Genomic DNA, 9,810 nt, shown 5'->3' on the forward strand with positions numbered 1-9,810 from the left:
CGCAGACTGGTGTGGCTGTGGATCTGCAGGCATACCTGTCAAGTTTTGGATTTAAAAATAAGGCAAATTTTCCGCCACGCGCTGTCCCACCAGCCCAACCGAGGTAGTATCTTACATTTTAGGACAGATTTACGAGAAATTCAAAATAACCACCTTTCAACCACTTACATACTACAAATATGTGTTCCAAATCTGATAATAATAATAATATTAATAATGACAGGCCGACCTTTGTTGACACTATATGCTGTGGACATTCCTATGTGTGTAATTCCTATAATAGAGCCTAAATGAAAACACAAAAGTGAAATAAAACACATTTATTTATTTTAAATATTTTCAGTTTATATACACATTGATTGTCTTCAAGTGAAACATTTACAACTTCTTTTTTTTTTTGAACTTTTTTTTTATTGAACACAAACAGATTAATACACATTTACACTCTTTATCAATATTAACAGATACTAACAGAACAGGTGCAATCGTGTACAATGAAATAAAAGACATGAAAAGAAATAAAAATTAATAAACCAAAAAAAAAATAAATAAATAAAAGTCGAGAGAGAAAAATGAATGCTTGGGGAATCTGGTTTCAGCCAGTTGACTGTTATCATTTTTTTAGCAACTAAAAGCAGAATTCTCAGTAGAGAAGCCAGATCTCTCTCCATCATATCCTCCGGAAGTATACCTAGTATGACTAAGGCCGGCCCCATCGTAAAATCCACATGCAGAATCTGCTTAATCTCCAACTCAACCTTCTTCCAGAAATGGGCAGTCCCAAAATATATGAGTGAAGTCCCCAACCAGACCACATCCTCTCCAACACAGCTCAGACATTTTGCCATATTTTGATGTGATGACAGGGATACAACTTCTTTTTATTTGTCATTTTCACTCGTGTCCCTCTGATGCTGCGCTGGTGCTGCTGACGGACATCAGTCCTAAAAACGCAGTTACACATCTTTCAGAACTCGTAACTGTAACATCCTGCTCCTCTTTAGGAAAGTAAATGTAATATCCCATTTTTAGAGATATTTACACAAAGTCTTTGCTTTTTGTGCAGAAACATCTTCTCTCTCGTTACATCCATCCATCTCTGATTTGTTGTTCCGAGTTTGCTCCCGTGGTCACCACTAACCTCGCCAGAACTGCCACCCAGGCGACAGCAGGTGGCAGTTCTCGCGAGGTTAGTGACAATTCAGTTTACAGTTTAAAAATTATTATATTATAAAACGGGAAATTTAAGGGAAAATACTAATATGGGAGGATGGTGGGAAAGATGGGTAAAATATGGTTGTTTCCCTGCCAAAACGGGAGACTTGACAGGTTTGTCTGCAGGTAGGGAGGAAAAATGAGAGGCCAGTGGAAACCTGCACAACAGACTAAACCTGACATTGCTCCGTATTTTGTACTGTGGTTTTTATCGTATAAAGAAAGTACAAACACCAGGGGTGTCCAAAGTTGGTCAACTGTGCTGTCCTGCATGTTTTAGGTGTTTCCCTGCGTCAACACACCTGATTATGATTAATGGCTATCATCAGCTTATCATGAAAAGTGTGTTAATGACACAGTCATTTGTATCAGGGTTGTGTTGAAGGAGGGAAACATCTAAAACATGAAGGACACGGCTCTTTGGACACCCCGTGGTATACAGACTGCATACAAATACAGTATATAAGACCCCCGTACACTGTAAGTAAGTGTATGGGTGAGCGAGAGACATATTCTACAGACGTCGCTTCATAGCCTGAAAAAACCCCAGAAAGGCGGGGTTGTTCTTGTTCTCCTTGATTCATGATGAATAATAAGCAGTTCAAGCTTTGCACGGAGCGATCTTATATGCTATTATCTTTCCAGACCAAATGAGATTCTGGCAAATTAGTAGAACGCTACCTCTCGTAATGAGATCACCTTGTCAGGGCTGTCAAAAAATAAAAAAGCATGCAGACTGAACTATTTAGCAGGCAAAAGCAGATCACAGATGACAATGAATGCCTTTGGAGTGTCAGGGGGAGTAAACGCTCGGGGCCTGTTAACTGTGTTGTTCTGGCTCTGTTTTGTATTTACAGATTTTGTTTTAACTTAAAGTATTTGTTTACAATGAAATTGTACTACTATTACTACTATTAATAATTAAAACCAAAGACTTTCTTTTTTTTAAACAGTGTTGGGTAGATGCAATGCTTTGCATGTTTTTTGTGAGGGTTTGGAAGGATTAAACATCAGGAGATAATTTTGGCTCAGTTCAAGAAAGATGCATTTCTTTCCTGCACAGGTAGTACCACCATGTACTGATCATTGTATTGATCGTATTTGATCTGCAACAAACATATGAATAATCTGAACTTACATGTCATGGTTTTGTTGGTTTGGAGACCTTCCATTTGGACAAAGAACAATAAGGAGAGCAGCTGCTGCTGCTGCGAGGTCTGCTTTTGGTTTAAAAACTTGGGTCAATCCTGGTGCATCTTCTTCTCATAACGTAACAATCCCTGTGACGGTTCTCCGTCTAAATTCTGATCTACAGGATCTTGAGAGTGTTGAGTCTCGGTCGACGTTTGCACGAGCAGCGGTTTATTAGGGTGCAGAAAAACGGCTTTGGAGTTAAGCGGCAAATCCTCGCACCCAAGCTCTGATCGAGTTGCTGAGTTTTGAGGGAGAGTGATTTGATACCTGAGCGTGAAAACAAGGAAGTGTACTCAGTTTTCTTTTTTTTAAAATGCTTTGGATTAAAAACAGCAATATGTTGCTGCCCAAGGTCAATGAGAACTGTTGTCTAAACATTTTACATCATGGTTAGGTTTATAGAAATGGAAATGGAAGAGTTCAGATTCAGATTCAGATTCAGATTCAGATAAACTTTATTCATCCCTGAGGGGCAATTCAGGACAACTAAGCAGCGTTTATAATTATTCTAAATTATTTTGCATAATTTTCACAAATAGAATAAAAGGTTTCATGTTTATCCATGTTTGACTAACGCAAAGTGGTTTTTGACATGAACCTGGATGAAGGAAGTCTAACCATCAAAAAGGCTCTTTTTGCATTTTCACAAAGGTAAGTTAGGTTTCACAAAACAAAAATTGTTTGAATGTTGAATGTTGAATGAATGTTTTACCTATTCTTTATCACCAAATCCCTGTCTGGTGTTGTTTCTGATTGGGACTTAGTCCTGCATGTGAGGCTAGTAACAATGTTAGTGGATGGGAGAGGAAGATGATGGATAGATGTCCATTTTTAGAAACAGGAGGTGAACTGAAACAAAAAGAATACTAATCAACTTAAAAAATTACCTAATTTGGAAGGCCATTAGATAAATTAGGACAATCAAAGTTAACAAGAATCCATCCTTGACTCATGTTAGATGAACTTAACTGATTTACTTGTTACCAGTTGAAGCAGTTTATGTAAGTTAATTAACCAGCACTTAAAACTAACACTTTAAATGTTTCTCCACTTAAAGAGACGGGTCATTTTATTTCTATGAGACCGGACTGATCTTGGTTCATTTCAGTCATAGCTCTCATGCTAATGGCTGAAATCTCGGAGGCAGGTTGTGCTCAACAGCTTTGTCACATTAATTGTTGTTGGCCTGAATCAAAATGAGAGTGTCCAAAATATCAATCCTTCACTGTCCAGGAAAGCTGCATGCACAGTTCCAATCATGTGCTTGATACATGACTCTGTCTTTAAATTGCGATGGGTGTTTGATTTTGCAGATTTCTTTCCCATTTAAATAAGTTCACCTGACCTAGTTTGTTAAAGACCATCTTCATGCTTATGTTGTTTGCCTATTAAGTATCGCAGCATCTGAAAAAGTGATTGAGGTGCATTGTAGTGCGGTCTTGAGGGGATAGTGGTAGCTCTGCCTACCTCTGCATGTCTAAGACACCGTGACCTTGCCTTTACAGATAGCTAATACTCTGACGTTTGACAGACATGTGGCTACGTGGAAGTTTTGCAAAGACCCAGACCTTGACGTGTAAACATGAGGCCACATAAATTCTTAGCCCAAATGCGAGAGGACAGGCGCAAAGCACGGACACGAAACAGAATTGCAGGCACAAATGAAGGCATGAGGCTGAGAGGAGGCGTGATTCCTTCAGACATGTGTAGCAGGAGTCAACAAGAAGAACAGAGGAAGAAATGCAAAGTAGACAGTCTGAAAGGGCCCGTTGGACAGCCACACAGATGCAGCACAGATGGGCAAATGACAGACAGACAGACATACAAGCAGGCAAGCGGGCAGACTGATATTTGCAATGCAAGCCCCTGCTGCTTTACCCTGGGAAGAATATCTAAACACAAGCGCTGAAACAGTGTGAAAATGAAAAACAAACAGAAATTTGACATTTATGGGAAAAAACAAAAAAGAATCACATACGCCCACATAACCTTTGCAAGCTCCAGTCTGTGTACTTTTAGTCAGTGGTATGTTGTGTGGAGATGAAGGATTTGTATCTGAAAGCATCACAGGGTTTTGATGAGAAGATGCAGTGACGGGACACCCTCTCAGATGTTCTGCTTGTTTCAAATATTGTGCAAGGGATTGAAAAACAATGTCAAGGACAAGCGCAGCAACAACACTCACCTTGAATAAGTGTACATTTGTCTGGAGACTTTCACACGTCTGAGTTAATACATTCTCTTTAAAAACGGTGACACTTCAGTTGCGATCGTTCCTGGCATTCACTCTGCTCCAAATATTGATTCCCTTGCAGACGCCATCAGTAACAACACACAGCAGTTGTGCTGATGGGAGGAACCATACACACTTGGAAAGGATTATATTTATATGATTTCTGGGTCACTATGTATCCCTGATTTGCCAATCCTATGTCATGTGACCATCAGCAGAAGGTGACACGCATGATACGCCTCGACGACATGGAGGTGGAAGAGCAAGCGCAGCCTGCTTTGTTGTCTTTGGTATCAATACCTTTAGGCACAGGAGGAGTGATAGGGCTGAGAGAAACACAGGGATCACAAGGGTTGCTGGAAGTACCCAGTTATATCTGCTCAAATGTCCTGTCCTCTGATGGACAAGAAAAGAAAGAGGAGATTAATTAACAACAGCATTGATGCAGTTCACATAAATGCATGCGGCATACAAGCAGTACTCGAGTTGAGGGGGGATGAGGGGGGATGGCATCCCCCCTGAAATAAAAACGGTCAAAATCATCCCCCCTGTAAAACTGCCATCCCCCCTTTCCATCCCTTATGTCATTTCATCAATGAATGTGGTTTTACTGCTATTTCAACATTTAGAGTCATCACCAGAAAAATGTGACATTTTTCACCTGTTTCAGGTCAATTTTCACTTGAAATAAGTAGGAAAATCTGCCAGTGGGACAAGATTTTATCTTCTTATTACAAGCAAAAAAATCTTGTTCCACTGGGAGACTTTTCTACTTATTTGAAGTGAAAATCTAATTGAAACAGGTGAAAATTGGTTGTTTTTTTCCAGTGATAAGTCTTGTTTTAAGTGTAATGAGATTTTTTTTACTAAAATGAGACATTTTAACTAGAAATAGGACAAATATTCTTGTTAAGATTTTGAGTTTTTGCAGTGATCCATTTTACTTATCCTGTGAAAGACAAAGGCATATTGATAAGTTCAGAAAACTGTTTTTTATTGTTGTGTTTTGATGTATTTGATGTAAGCCCAGTGGATATTTAAAGCTTACAGAAGGCTGCATTTAACTGCTGCTATGTCATTCCTGCAGTATTTCTGCAGGTGTTTTGGTCAGTGCTATTATTTGTAATATATTATATTATTTGTAGTCAGCACAAATGATCTATCCCCATATGATAAAATCCACCATCCCCCCTGATTTTTTTTTACAACTCGAGTACTGCTTATAACTACACTCTGGGTTTATTCATCTATTCATTCAGTCAATCTTTAGAACCTTGCTCTACAAGACCTTGATGTCTTGTTTTGTCCTGATGATTCAGAGAGGATAACTGGGACTAACCTCCCATCTATCCAGGACCTGTACCTGTCCAGGACCAGGTGAAAATTGGTTGTTTTTTTCCAGTGATGAGTCTTGTTTTAAGTGTAATGAGATTTTTTTACTAAAATGAGACATTTTAACTAGAAATTAAAGCTGCAAGCAGCGATGAACGGGCCCTCACACTCACGGCCACCGCCCCCCATAAGCATATCAGAAATGACACCACCCACGACTTCCTATGTCAAACCATTCAAAAGATATAGCTGAAAAAAGGGACAACCAATCAGAAGAAGGGGCGGGGCTAATTCAGGCCAATGAAGGTCAAGGACTCCATACAGAATCTGATGACACCACCCAGGACTCTCTATGTCAAACCATTCAAAAGTTATAGCAGAAAATCGGGACAACCAATCAGAAGAAGGGGCGGGGCTAATTTTCACCAATTATGGTCAAGGACTCAATACCGAGTCCCATGACACCACCCACGACTCTCTATGTCAAACCATTCAAAAGTTATGGCAGAGAATAGTATTCTAGGGGGCGCTGTTGAGCCGTTAGGCCACGCCCATTAATGCAAACCATGAAATATCAAATTTATCGCCAGGTCTGGCTTGCATGCAAAATTTGGTGACTTTTGGAGAACTATCAAATATGGACCAATCAGATGAAGGGGGGCACGCTTTTTGGCGTCTAGCGTCGCCACGGTAACACTTTTGAAAGAGAAAAGTAATGCGTGTTGTCGCAAGATGAAGACGCACATTTTGATGTATAACACACCTGGGTGCACGTTACGGTTCGGGCCGTATTAATTGCCGAAAGAATGGCATAAATTGCGCCAAAATTACACAATTAATTCAAAATGGCCGACTTCCTGTTCGGTTTTGGCCATGGCGCCAAGAGACTTTTCTTTTGCCACTTTTGCACTAGTATCGGTTCAGCCCGGCTCCGCTCGGCGCGGAAGCTGCTGTGACGTACTCGATTGCGCAACCGCTTTGTTCATGTCGCCGCTGATCAGAAATCACCTGGAGCCGGGAGCGGCTGAGAGTAAAACAGCCCGTCTACATCCCTTTTTAAATTTTTTCTCCTCAGCCACCAGGTTTATGAACATCTGCACCTCAGAGTTGGATCACCAAACAGACGTTTTGCGCTTTATAATAAAATCGCTGCGAGCCGCGAGTTGCCTCGCTCTGACTCCCGCTTCCTGATTCAAACGTCTGACGGCCCCGCCCCCCGACCAATCAGAGGCGTGGAGGGTGGTGACGGCCCCGCCCCCCGACCAATCGGTGGCGACGTCAGAAATAGTCCCTTCTCAGCCCGCAAAGAACCTGGCTGAAATGGTTACAGAAAAAAGTATCGACTTGGAGCGGCTTTACCCGTCTCAGCCCTAGTGCGAAAGCGCAAAATGGGGCCATAGCGGGTAGAACCGGGGAGAAGTGAGACTAATGCAAAAGCGCCATTTAAGTTGCGACATGATACAGGTGTGTAGCGATTTTCGTGCATGTACGTCAAACCGTATTGTGGGGCTTGAGGCACAAAGTTTTCCAGGGGGCGCTGTTGAGCCATTTTGCCACGCCCATTAATGTAAACCATTAAATATCAAATGTATCGCCAGGCCTGGCTTGCATGCAAAATTTGGTGACTTTTGGGGAACTATCAAATATGGACCAATCAGATGAAGGGGGGGGGCGCTTTTTGGCGTCTAGCGTCGCCACGGTAACACTTTTGAAAGAGAAAAGTAATGCGTGTAGTCGCAGGATAGAGACGCACATTTTGATGTATAACACACCTGGGTGCACGTTACAGTTTGGGCCGTATTAATTCTCGAAGGAATGGCTCATATTGCTCCAAAATTACGCGATTAATTCAGAATGGCCGACTTCCTGTTCGGTTTCGGCCATGGCGCCAAGAGACTTTTCTTTAAGTTGCGACATGATACAGGTGTGTACCGATTTTCGTTCATGTACGTCAAACCGTATTGTGGGGCTTGAGGCGCAAAGTTTTTTCTGTCTGAACCAACCAGATGAAGGGTGGGCGCGCTTTTTGGCGTCTAGCGTCGCCACGGTAACGCTTTTGAAAGAGAAAAGTAATGCGTGTTGTCGCAGGATGGAGATGCACATTTTGATGTATAACACACTTGGGGGCACTTTACGGTTCGGGCCGTATTAACTGCCGAAGGAATGGCATAAATTGCGCCAAAGTGACACGATTAATTCAAAATGGCTGACTTCCTGTTCGGTTTCGGCCATGTCGCCAAGAGACTTTTCTTTAAGTTGTGTACTGATACAGGTGTGTAGCGATTTTCGTGCATGTACATCAAACCGTATTGTGGGGCTTGAGGCACAAAGTTTTCTAGGGGGCGCTGTTGAGCCATTTTGCCACACCCAGTAATGCAAACCATTAAATATCAAATTTTTCGCCAGGCCTGACTTGCATGCAAAATTTGGTGACTTTTTGGGCACGTTTAGGGGGTCAAAAAGGCCCTCCTTTCGTCAGAAGAAAAAAGAAAGAAAAAAAAAAAATTCCTACAGATACAATAGGGCCTTCGCACTGAAGGTGCTCGGGCCCTAATAAGACAAATATTCTTGTTAAGATTTTTAGTTTTTGCAGTGATCCATTTTACTTATCCTGTGTAATCAGCACAAATTATCTGTCCCCATGAGAAGGGTCCAGCTGCAGGCTCGGAGGCTGCAGTTCCAGGACCCGCAGTTCCAGGACCCGCAGTTTTTGCAACAGCGCAACTCAATGAATTGGAGTTGTCATTGCAGGTTTGCAGGTCGCAGATTGCAGATTGTATCCGGACTTCGATGACGAACGTAAGTAACATGTCAAGTTATAAGTTGTTATGTTCTCTCATTTACTAGATGCATATAACTATAAAATATATCTATATCGGTAGACTGGAATAGATTTTTAAAAATAGATTTTTGAAAATACTAATACATTTATTGATACATTAAATTACATTTCTCTTATAGGCTATCATTTATGGTCTTGCGTGGACACATAACGTGCCCGTGCTTCAGGCGGAACAGCTGTTCCTTGCTGGGCAACCCTTACATCCAAGGTGAGAGAATAAAATATAAATATATTTCTAACAGAATGACATTAAGTCTTAATCAATTTATGCAATGCGTTACATACTATAATTAAGAAATGTGCATAATTATTGTAATTCCTGTAGCACTTAATGTTTTAAATGTTAAACACATTTCTGTCAATAAAGCTGTGATTTTTATGTCTACTATTTCAGTGAAAGGGAGGAATTTAAAAGGAAGCTCCAAAAACAACTGCTCCAACAAGGGAGACACTGAGGGAGATTTTTTGGGTTGCTTTTGGTCTGTATAAAGTTGAAATAATGTGTGTGTGTGTGTTTGTGTGTGTGTGTATAAAATAAAAAATATGATTGGAAAAAGAGTTTGTGAATTTGATGGGGAAACATTTAAAGTCTTAAAAAATAGACATGGGTCATTTAATGTGTTTAGATTAAGATTTATGCTAGAATAGAAATGTAGGTTCCTTTGATATATTGTTTGACTTCAGAAAGGCTTCCATAAAACCTGCTGCAGTGTACTACCTAATCTTGTAATAGGAAATCATAATTATCTGTCTCAAATTATACATTGTAGGGTCTATGAATTTGATGTTTGAGAATGTGTAGGAACCCTGGTTGTTAATATTAATCATTTGATTATATTACAAATATAGAGACATAATCTTAAATCTGCCCTTAGAGGCCCAGCTGTGTGCCTTTCAAACCTTATAAATATCTCAATAGTATCTGGCCAAATATGATTCCATCTTAAGTTTACCTGTAATTAGCTAATTATGCTGATCACAAATTTGCAATTTG

At 40.6% G+C, this 9,810-nt stretch overlaps 1 long non-coding RNA gene across 1 annotated transcript; it reads left to right on the forward strand.

Annotated features, from left to right (window-relative positions):
• The first annotated feature begins 8,663 nt into the window (after positions 1–8,663).
• Positions 8,664–9,336, forward strand: LOC133452049 (uncharacterized). The gene is made up of 3 exons (XR_009783233.1): positions 8,664–8,773; positions 8,936–9,024; positions 9,211–9,336. It is a non-coding gene; the product is annotated as an uncharacterized LOC133452049 (long non-coding RNA).
• Positions 9,337–9,810: the final 474 nt, after the last annotated feature.

The sequence above is a fragment of the Cololabis saira genome, chromosome 10 (assembly GCF_033807715.1).
Source record: "Cololabis saira isolate AMF1-May2022 chromosome 10, fColSai1.1, whole genome shotgun sequence".
In the NCBI taxonomy this organism is placed as follows: Eukaryota; Metazoa; Chordata; class Actinopteri; order Beloniformes; family Belonidae; genus Cololabis; species Cololabis saira.